Source organism: Cryptomeria japonica, unplaced genomic scaffold (assembly GCF_030272615.1).
Source record: "Cryptomeria japonica unplaced genomic scaffold, Sugi_1.0 HiC_scaffold_20, whole genome shotgun sequence".
NCBI lineage: Eukaryota > Viridiplantae > Streptophyta > Pinopsida > Cupressales > Cupressaceae > Cryptomeria > Cryptomeria japonica.
The window spans coordinates 1894171-1902500 of record NW_026728842.1 but is presented as its reverse complement, the minus strand read 5'-3'; the positions used below and the strand labels follow the sequence as shown (position 1 = coordinate 1902500).

General features: G+C 63.3%; 1 non-coding gene across 1 annotated transcript; it reads right to left on the bottom strand.

Annotated features, from left to right (window-relative positions):
• Nucleotides 1-8007: 8007 nt before the first annotated feature.
• Nucleotides 8008-8126, bottom strand: LOC131860864 (5S ribosomal RNA). Its single transcript, XR_009359948.1, has one exon. It is a non-coding gene; the product is annotated as a 5S ribosomal RNA (ribosomal RNA).
• Nucleotides 8127-8330: the final 204 nt, after the last annotated feature.

Here is an 8330-nt window from a genome sequence, read left to right as displayed (position 1 = left end):
GAGCCCGGTTTGCCTCGGGTGCGCACCTCGCCTGCACCTTGGCCGGGGTGGGCACCTTGGCTGGGTTTGCCCAGGGTGCGCTCCGGAGCGGGGTTACTGGAGCGCCCCCTCTTTTTTTGTCAGAGCGTTTGGTGGGGTTTCTCGCATTGGCTCTTCCCAGGCCCGGTTGTTGGGTGCGCTCCCACCCTGGCGCGCGCGAGGTTGGAAGTTGGGTTAATTGCCCGGGCGCGCACCTTCGCCAGGGTGGGCACCTTGGTGCGCACACCTTGGCTGGGCTGCGCACCAGGGCGGGCTCAAGATGGCACCAGCATTCCCTTTTTTTCACTATCTTTCAAAACGGAAATTTTAAAATCTCATTTTTTTTTGCCTTTTATGGAAATTAGTGAAGGCATCGCATCAAAGGTGCGCACCTCGCTGCCCACCTTGGTGTGCTCCGAGGTGCCCACCACGGTGCGAACCCGGGAGCGCCCCGATGTGTGCTCCAAGGTGCGGCGTGCACGAAGTCAGACCCCGGTTTGCCCCGGGTGCGCACCTCGCGTGCACCTTGGTGCGCACACCTTGGCTGGGTTGCGCGCCCTGGTGGGCACCATGGTGCGCACCAAGGAGCGCTCCGAAGTGTGCTCCAAGGTGCGCCGTGCACGAAGTCGGAGCCCGGTTTGCCCCGGGTGCGCACCTCGCGTGCACCTTCGCCGCGGTGGGCACCATGGCGTGCACGAAGTCGGAGCCCGGTTTGCCCCGGGTGCGCACCTCGCGTGCACCTTCGCCGGGGTGGGCACCTTGGTGTGCAGACCTTGGCTGGGTTGCGCGCCCTGGTGGGCACCATGGTGCGCACCAAGGAGCGCTCCGAAGTGTGCTCCAAGGTGCGGCCTGCACGAAGTCGGAGCCCGGTTGGCCCCGGGTGTGCACCTCGGGTGGGCACCTTGGTGCGCATGCCTTGCCTGGGCTGCGCACCAGGGCGGGCTCAAGATGGCACCCGCGTTCCTTTTTTTTCACTATCTTTCAAAACGGAAATTTTAAAATCTCATTTTTTTTTGCCTTTTTCTGGAAATTAGTGAAGGCAGCGCATCAAAGGTGCGCACCTCGCTGCCCACCACGGTGCGCAACGCCGGTGGGCACCCGGGAGTGCTTCGAAGTGTGCTCCAAGGTGCTGCGTGCACGTTGTCGGAGCCCGGTTTGCCCCGGGTGCGCACCTCGCGTGCACCTTCGTCGGGGTGGGCACCTTGGCTGGGTTTGCCCCGGCTGCGCTCCGAAGCGGGGTTATTGGAGCGCCGCCTCTTTTTTTGTCGGAGCGTTTGGTGGGGTTTCTCGCATTGGCTCTTCCCAGGCCCGGTTGCCACCCTGGCGCGCACGAAGTCGGAAGTAGGGTTAATTGCCCGGGTGCGCACCTTTGCCAGGGTGGGCACCTTGCCTGGGCTGCGCACCAGGGCGGGCTCAAGATGGCACCCGCGTTCCGTTTTTTTCACTATCTTTCAAAACGGAAATTTCAAAATCTCCTTTTTTTTTTGCCTTTTCTGGAAATTAGTGAAGGCAGCGCATCAAAGGTGCGCACCCGGGAGCGCTACGAAGTGTGCTCCAAGGTGCGGCGTGCACGTTGTCGGAGCCCGGTTTGCCTCGGGTGCGCACCTCGCCTGCACCTTGGCCGGGGTGGGCACCTTGGCTGGGTTTGCCCAGGGTGCGCTCCGGAGCGGGGTTACTGGAGCGCCCCCTCTTTTTTTGTCAGAGCGTTTGGTGGGGTTTCTCGCATTGGCTCTTCCCAGGCCCGGTTGTTGGGTGCGCTCCCACCCTGGCGCGCGCGAGGTTGGAAGTTGGGTTAATTGCCCGGGCGCGCACCTTCGCCAGGGTGGGCACCTTGGTGCGCACACCTTGGCTGGGCTGCGCACCAGGGCGGGCTCAAGATGGCACCAGCATTCCCTTTTTTTCACTATCTTTCAAAACGGAAATTTTAAAATCTCGTTTTTTTTTGCCTTTTATGGAAATTAGTGAAGGCATCGCATCAAAGGTGCGCACCTCGCTGCCCACCTTGGTGTGCTCCGAGGTGCCCACCACGGTGCGAACCCGGGAGCGCCCCGATGTGTGCTCCAAGGTGCGGCGTGCACGAAGTCGGACCCCGGTTTGCCCCGGGTGCGCACCTCGCGTGCACCTTGGTGCGCACACCTTGGCTGGGTTGCGCGCCCTGGTGGGCACCATGGTGCGCACCAAGGAGCGCTCCGAAGTGTGCTCCAAGGTGCGCCGTGCACGAAGTCGGAGCCCGGTTTGCCCCGGGTGCGCACCTCGCGTGCACCTTCGCCGCGGTGGGCACCATGGCGTGCACGAAGTCGGAGCCCGGTTTGCCCCGGGTGCGCACCTCGCGTGCACCTTCGCCGGGGTGGGCACCTTGGTGTGCAGACCTTGGCTGGGTTGCGCGCCCTGGTGGGCACCATGGTGCGCACCAAGGAGCGCTCCGAAGTGTGCTCCAAGGTGCGGCCTGCACGAAGTCGGAGCCCGGTTTGCCACCCTGGCGCGCACGAAGTCGGAAGTAGGGTTAATTGCCCGGGTGCGCACCTTTGCCAGGGTGGGCACCTTGCCTGGGCTGCGCACCAGGGCGGGCTCAAGATGGCACCCGCGTTCCGTTTTTTTCACTATCTTTCAAAACGGAAATTTCAAAATCTCCTTTTTTTTTTGCCTTTTCTGGAAATTAGTGAAGGCAGCGCATCAAAGGTGCGCACCCGGGAGCGCTACGAAGTGTGCTCCAAGGTGCGGCGTGCACGTTGTCGGAGCCCGGTTTGCCCCGGGTGCGCACCTCGCCTGCACCTTGGCCGGGGTGGGCACCTTGGCTGGGTTTGCCCAGGGTGCGCTCCGGAGCGGGGTTACTGGAGCGCCCCCTCTTTTTTTGTCAGAGCGTTTGGTGGGGTTTCTCGCATTGGCTCTTCCCAGGCCCGGTTGTTGGGTGCGCTCCCACCCTGGCGCGCGCGAGGTTGGAAGTTGGGTTAATTGCCCGGGCGCGCACCTTCGCCAGGGTGGGCACCTTGGTGCGCACACCTTGGCTGGGCTGCGCACCAGGGCGGGCTCAAGATGGCACCAGCATTCCCTTTTTTTCACTATCTTTCAAAACGGAAATTTTAAAATCTCGTTTTTTTTTGCCTTTTATGGAAATTAGTGAAGGCATCGCATCAAAGGTGCGCACCTCGCTGCCCACCTTGGTGTGCTCCGAGGTGCCCACCACGGTGCGAACCCGGGAGCGCCCCGATGTGTGCTCCAAGGTGCGGCGTGCACGAAGTCGGACCCCGGTTTGCCCCGGGTGCGCACCTCGCGTGCACCTTGGTGCGCACACCTTGGCTGGGTTGCGCGCCCTGGTGGGCACCATGGTGCGCACCAAGGAGCGCTCCGAAGTGTGCTCCAAGGTGCGCCGTGCACGAAGTCGGAGCCCGGTTTGCCCCGGGTGCGCACCTCGCGTGCACCTTCGCCGCGGTGGGCACCATGGCGTGCACGAAGTCGGAGCCCGGTTTGCCCCGGGTGCGCACCTCGCGTGCACCTTCGCCGGGGTGGGCACCTTGGTGTGCAGACCTTGGCTGGGTTGCGCGCCCTGGTGGGCACCATGGTGCGCACCAAGGAGCGCTCCGAAGTGTGCTCCAAGGTGCGGCCTGCACGAAGTCGGAGCCCGGTTTGCCACCCTGGCGCGCACGAAGTCGGAAGTAGGGTTAATTGCCCGGGTGCGCACCTTTGCCAGGGTGGGCACCTTGCCTGGGCTGCGCACCAGGGCGGGCTCAAGATGGCACCCGCGTTCCATTTTTTTCACTATCTTTCAAAACGGAAATTTCAAAATCTCCTTTTTTTTTTGCCTTTTCTGGAAATTAGTGAAGGCAGCGCATCAAAGGTGCGCACCCGGGAGCGCTACGAAGTGTGCTCCAAGGTGCGGCGTGCACGTTGTCGGAGCCCGGTTTGCCCCGGGTGCGCACCTCGCCTGCACCTTGGCCGGGGTGGGCACCTTGGCTGGGTTTGCCCAGGGTGCGCTCCGAAGCGGGGTTACTGGAGCGCCCCCTCTTTTTTTGTCAGAGCGTTTGGTGGGGTTTCTCGCATTGGCTCTTCCCAGGCCCGGTTGTTGGGTGCGCTCCCACCCTGGCGCGCACGAGGTTGGAAGTTGGGTTAATTGCCCGGGCGCGCACCTTCGCCAGGGTGGGCACCTTGGTGCGCACACCTTGGCTGGGCTGCGCACCAGGGCGGGCTCAAGATGGCACCAGCATTCCCTTTTTTTCACTATCTTTCAAAACGGAAATTTTAAAATCTCGTTTTTTTTTGCCTTTTATGGAAATTAGTGAAGGCATCGCATCAAAGGTGCGCACCTCGCTGCCCACCTTGGTGTGCTCCGAGGTGCCCACCACGGTGCGAACCCGGGAGCGCCCCGATGTGTGCTCCAAGGTGCGGCGTGCACGAAGTCGGACCCCGGTTTGCCCCGGGTGCGCACCTCGCGTGCACCTTGGTGCGCACACCTTGGCTGGGTTGCGCGCCCTGGTGGGCACCATGGTGCGCACCAAGGAGCGCTCCGAAGTGTGCTCCAAGGTGCGTCGTGCACGAAGTCGGAGCCCGGTTTGCCCCGGGTGCGCACCTCGCGTGCACCTTCGCCGCGGTGGGCACCATGGCGTGCACGAAGTCGGAGCCCGGTTTGCCCCGGGTGCGCACCTCGCGTGCACCTTCGCCGGGGTGGGCACCTTGGTGTGCAGACCTTGGCTGGGTTGCGCGCCCTGGTGGGCACCATGGTGCGCACCAAGGAGCGCTCCGAAGTGTGCTCCAAGGTGCGGCCTGCACGAAGTCGGAGCCCGGTTTGCCCCGGGTGTGCACCTCGGGTGGGCACCTTGGTGCGCATGCCTTGCCTGGGCTGCGCACCAGGGCGGGCTCAAGATGGCACCCGCGTTCCTTTTTTTTCACTATCTTTCAAAACGGAAATTTTAAAATCTCATTTTTTTTTGCCTTTTTCTGGAAATTAGTGAAGGCAGCGCATCAAAGGTGCGCACCTCGCTGCCCACCACGGTGCGCAACGCCGGTGGGCACCCGGGAGTGCTTCGAAGTGTGCTCCAAGGTGCTGCGTGCACGTTGTCGGAGCCCGGTTTGCCCCGGGTGCGCTCCTCGCGTGCACCTTCGTCGGGGTGGGCACCTTGGCTGGGTTTGCCCCGGCTGCGCTCCGAAGCGGGGTTATTGGAGCGCCGCCTCTTTTTTTGTCGGAGCGTTTGGTGGGGTTTCTCGCATTGGCTCTTCCCAGGCCCGGTTGCCACCCTGGCGCGCACGAAGTCGGAAGTAGGGTTAATTGCCCGGGTGCGCACCTTTGCCAGGGTGGGCACCTTGCCTGGGCTGCGCACCAGGGCGGGCTCAAGATGGCACCCGCGTTCCGTTTTTTTCACTATCTTTCAAAACGGAAATTTCAAAATCTCCTTTTTTTTTTGCCTTTTCTGGAAATTAGTGAAGGCAGCGCATCAAAGGTGCGCACCCGGGAGCGCTACGAAGTGTGCTCCAAGGTGCGGCGTGCACGTTGTCGGAGCCCGGTTTGCCCCGGGTGCGCACCTCGCCTGCACCTTGGCCGGGGTGGGCACCTTGGCTGGGTTTGCCCAGGGTGCGCTCCGAAGCGGGGTTACTGGAGCGCCCCCTCTTTTTTTGTCAGAGCGTTTGGTGGGGTTTCTCGCATTGGCTCTTCCCAGGCCCGGTTGTTGGGTGCGCTCCCACCCTGGCGCGCGCGAGGTTGGAAGTTGGGTTAATTGCCCGGGCGCGCACCTTCGCCAGGGTGGGCACCTTGGTGCGCACACCTTGGCTGGGCTGCGCACCAGGGCGGGCTCAAGATGGCACCAGCATTCCCTTTTTTTCACTATCTTTCAAAACGGAAATTTTAAAATCTCGTTTTTTTTTGCCTTTTATGGAAATTAGTGAAGGCATCGCATCAAAGGTGCGCACCTCGCTGCCCACCTTGGTGTGCTCCGAGGTGCCCACCACGGTGCGAACCCGGGAGCGCCCCGATGTGTGCTCCAAGGTGCGGCGTGCACGAAGTCGGACCCCGGTTTGCCCCGGGTGCGCACCTCGCGTGCACCTTGGTGCGCACACCTTGGCTGGGTTGCGCGCCCTGGTGGGCACCATGGTGCGCACCAAGGAGCGCTCCGAAGTGTGCTCCAAGGTGCGCCGTGCACGAAGTCGGAGCCCGGTTTGCCCCGGGTGCGCACCTCGCGTGCACCTTCGCCGCGGTGGGCACCATGGCGTGCACGAAGTCGGAGCCCGGTTTGCCCCGGGTGCGCACCTCGCGTGCACCTTCGCCGGGGTGGGCACCTTGGTGTGCAGACCTTGGCTGGGTTGCGCGCCCTGGTGGGCACCATGGTGCGCACCAAGGAGCGCTCCGAAGTGTGCTCCAAGGTGCGGCCTGCACGAAGTCGGAGTCCGGTTTGCCCCGGGTGCGCACCATGGCGTGCACGAAGTCGGAGCCCGGTTTGCCCCGGGTGCGCACCTCGCGTGCACCTTCGCCGGGGTGGGCACCTCGGCTGGTTTGCGCGCCCTGGTGCGCACCAAGGAGCGCTCCGAAGTGTGCTCCAAGGTGCGGCGTGCACGAAGTCGGAGCCCGGTTTGCCCCGGGTGCGCACCTCGCGTGCACCTTCGCCGCGGTGGGCACCTTGGCTTTGTTGGGCACCATTGAGCGCTCCGAAGTTTGCTCCAAGGTGCGCACCATGGCCCTCCAAGGTGCGCAGCATGGCGTGCACGAAGTCGGAGCCCGGTTTGCCCCGGGTGCGCACCTCGCGTGCACCTTCGCCAGGGTGGGCACCTCGGTGCGCACACCTTCTCAATGTTTTCTTGCCTTTTCTGGAAATTGGTGAAGGCAGCGCATCAAAGGTGCGCACCTCGGTGTGCTCCGAGGTGCGAACCCGAGAGCGCTTCGAGGTGCGCACGAAGTCAAAAGTCGGGTTAATTGCATTGTTTTCCCCGGGTGCGCTCCGAGGTGCGCAACATCGGTGCGCACCAAGGAGGGCTCCGAAGTGTGCTCCAAGGTGCGCACGATGGCGTGCACCTCTGGTGCGCACGATTCGGAGCTCGGTTTGCCCGGGGTGTGCACACCTTGGCTGGGTTGCGCACCTTTTGTGCGCTCCATGGTGCGTACGAAGTCGGAGCTCGGTTTGCCCCGGGTGCGCACCTTGATGCGCACGCCTTGGCTGGGCTGCGCACCTTGGTGGGCGCCTCCAAGGTGCGCACGAAGTCGAAGCTCGGTTTGCCCCGGGTGCGCACCTTGGTGGGCGCCATGGTGCACTCCAAGGTGCCCAAGATTGGTGCGCACCAAGGAGCGCTCCGAAGTGCGCTCCAAGGTGCGCAGGTGCGCGCGAAGTCGAAAGTTGGGTTAATTGTCCGGTTTGCCTCGGGTGCGCACCTTGCGTGCACCTTCGCCAGGGTGGGCGCCTTGGTGCGCACACCTTGGCTGGGCTGCGCACCCGGGCGCGCACACCTTGGCACCCGCGTTTCCTTCATTTTAAATTTTTTTTTTTTACAATCTCTCAAGTGGGAAATTCTATAATCTCAACTTTTTTTGCCTTTTCAGGAAACTTTTGAATGGAGCGCATCATTGGTGCGCTCCGAAGTGTGCTCCAAGGTGCGCACCTCTGGTGCGCTCCAAAGCTCTCTCCAGCTGCGTGCACCTGCCCCGGGCGCGCACCCGGCCCCGCCCAGCTTCGCTCACCTGTCCCGGGCGTCTGGTGCGGAACCTTAGAGTAAGAAACATCACCGTGCACCTTGGCCAACGTGCGCGACTCGACCGAGCGCGCACTGGCCGAGGTGCACACCGATTTCACCTGGGTGCGCGCGCAGCACCTCGGGCGCACCGGGGTGCGCGCACAACGCCCGGGTTGCACCGTGGCCTGTGTGCTCGGGGCGCCTCGGGTGCGCGCTCGGTGTCGCCCCGGCGCGCGCGGTAGTGCGGGCAACGCACCCCGGCCCGGCCCGGCCCCGACGAGAACGCAAACGGGCAAAAGGTTAATTCAAATAGCATTGCGACGCCCGGCGAAAAACTAAAAAAGGGTGCAACACCGGGACTTCCCGGGAGGTCACCCATCCCAGTACTACTCCGGCCCAAGCGCGCTTAACTGCGGAGTTCTGATGGGATCCGGTGCACTAACGCTGGTATGATCGCACCCGTTATGAGCTTGTCGCAGTGTGTACTTAGCAAACCGCGACCCACGTGCGAATCCACCCCGGCCACCCACCCCCGTCGAGGTGCACACCCTCCCTCGCGAAGTGCGCCCCGTTCGCCAAGTGTGAGCCCTGCCCGGGTGCACGCACCTTGCTAGGGCATCGGGTGTGCACCCGGCCCGGCCTACGTGCGTGCACCTGGACGGGGT